This window comes from Pogonomyrmex barbatus, unplaced genomic scaffold, assembly GCF_055798465.1.
Source record: "Pogonomyrmex barbatus isolate J1 unplaced genomic scaffold, ASM5579846v1 scaffold47, whole genome shotgun sequence".
Lineage (NCBI taxonomy): Eukaryota > Metazoa > Arthropoda > Insecta > Hymenoptera > Formicidae > Pogonomyrmex > Pogonomyrmex barbatus.
Genome location: NW_028297146.1, coordinates 20,001 through 22,500, shown reverse-complemented (window position 1 = coordinate 22,500; position 2,500 = coordinate 20,001).

The following is a 2,500-nucleotide window of genomic DNA, read 5'->3' as shown; positions in this document are numbered from 1 at the left end:
AACAGTGCGCGCCACATAGGAGCCATTCGGTCTTACGACGCCGACTCGTGGCAATGCTGTGTCTAGAAATATAATTTCTAATAATACGGCACGACTCAGGAGAGCCGAGGCACATCGTACCGAACGTGCGAAGCACGCCAAACGCACCCGCACGACGATCCGACAACGCTCGGTCGCCGAGCGCACCGCACCTCTTATAGTACCCAACCGGCCGGCCAAGCGGTCGGCGACGCACGGCCTTACGCACGGCCGCTTATGGGCGCGAGCGCCGATGAAACGAGGCGAACGGGACTTAGTCGCTGCGAACGATCGGATTACGATGATCGATCCGAACGGGTCGACAGCGACCGAACGACAGCACAGACGGGATGGATCGAAGAAAAAGAGATGACATTAAACAAAATCGGGCGTCCCGATGGCCGAAAACGGATACTTGTAAGGAGCACCGACAGGCTCGGCGGTACCTCCGACGGGCTCGGCGGTACCTCCGACGTCACGGCGGTACCTCCGACGGGCTCGGGCGGTACCTCCGGCGATGTCGCACGACAAAGTCCGCGCGCGGCGTGTTGCTTTCTCTCTCGGCGGTACCTCCGGCGTACGGGCGATGCAAAAGTCGGCTCGCGGCGTGTTGCTTTCGTTCTCGGCGGTACCTCCGACGGGCTCGGGCGGTACCTCCGACGGTGTCGCACGATAAAGTCCGCGCGCGGCGTGTTGCTTTCGTTCTCGGCGGTACCTCCGACGGGCTCGGGTGGTACCTCCGACGTAGCCGCGTGACAAAGTCCACTCGCGGCGTGTTGCTTTCGCTCTCGGCGGTACCTCCGGCGTACGGGCCATGCAAAAGTCGGCTCGCGGCGTGTTGCTTTCGTTCTCGGCGGTACCTCCGACGGGCTCGGGAGGTACCTCCGACGGTGTCGCACGACAAAGTCCACTCGCGGCGTGTTGCTTTCGCTCTCGGCGGTACCTCCGGCTTACGGGCGATGCAAAAGTCGACTCGCGGCGTGTTGCTTTCGCTCTCGGCGGTACCTCCGGACGCTCGCTCGGGCGGTACCTCCGTCGATGTCGCACGATAAAGTCCGCGCGCGGCGTGTTGCTTTCGTTCTCGGCGGTACCTCCGGCTGGCTCGGGCAGTACCTCCGACATTGTCGCGCGACAAAGTCCACTCGCGGCGTGTTGCTTTCGCTCTCGGCGGTACCTCCGGCTTTCGGGCGATGCAAAAGTCGACTCGCGGCGTGTTGCTTTCTTTCTCGGCGGTACCTCCGACGGGCTCGGGCGGTACCTCCGACGGTGTCGCACGACAAAGTCAGCGCGCGGCGTGTTGCTTTCGTTCTCGGCGGTACCTCCGACGGGCTCGGGCTGTACCTCCGACATTGTCGCGCGACAAAGTCCACTCGCGGCGTGTTGCTTTCGCTCTCGGCGGTACCTCCGGCTTTCGGGCGATGCAAAGGTCGACTCGCGGCGTGTTGCTTTCGCTCTCGGCGGTACCTCCGGACGCTCGCTCGGGCGATACATCCGTCGATGTCGCACGATAAAGTCCGCGCGCGGCGTGTTGCTTTCTCTCTCGGCGGTACCTCCGACGGGCTCGGGCTGTACCTCCGACATTGTCGCGCGACAAAGTCCACTCGCGGCGTGTTGCTTTCGCTCTCGGCGGTACCTCCGGCGTACGGGCCATGCAAAAGTCGGCTCGCGGCGTGTTGCTTTCGTTCTCGGCGGTACCTCCGACGGGCTCGGGAGGTACCTCCGACGGTGTCGCACGACAAAGTCCACTCGCGGCGTGTTGCTTTCGCTCTCGGCGGTACCTCCGGCTTACGGGCGATGCAAAAGTCGACTCGCGGCGTGTTGCTTTCGCTCTCGGCGGTACCTCCGGACGCTCGCTCGGGCGGTACCTCCGTCGATGTCGCACGATAAAGTCCGCGCGCGGCGTGTTGCTTTCGTTCTCGGCGGTACCTCCGGCTGGCTCGGGCAGTACCTCCGACATTGTCGCGCGACAAAGTCCACTCGCGGCGTGTTGCTTTCGCTCTCGCGGTACCTTCCGGCTTTCGGGCGATGCAAAAGTCGACTCGCGGCGTGTTGCTTTCTTTCTCGGCGGTACCTCCGACGGGCTCGGGCGGTACCTCCGACGGTGTCGCACGACAAAGTCAGCGCGCGGCGTGTTGCTTTCGTTCTCGGCGGTACCTCCGACGGGCTCGGGCTGTACCTCCGACATTGTCGCGCGACAAAGTCCACTCGCGGCGTGTTGCTTTCGCTCTCGGCGGTACCTCCGGCTTTCGGGCGATGCAAAGGTCGACTCGCGGCGTGTTGCTTTCGCTCTCGGCGGTACCTCCGGACGCTCGCTCGGGCGATACATCCGTCGATGTCGCACGATAAAGTCCGCGCGCGGCGTGTTGCTTTCTCTCTCGGCGGTACCTCCGACGGCTCGGGCTGTACCTCCGACATTGTCGCGCGACAAAGTCCACTCGCGGCGTGTTGCTTTCGCTCTCGGCGGTACCTCCGGCGTACGGCC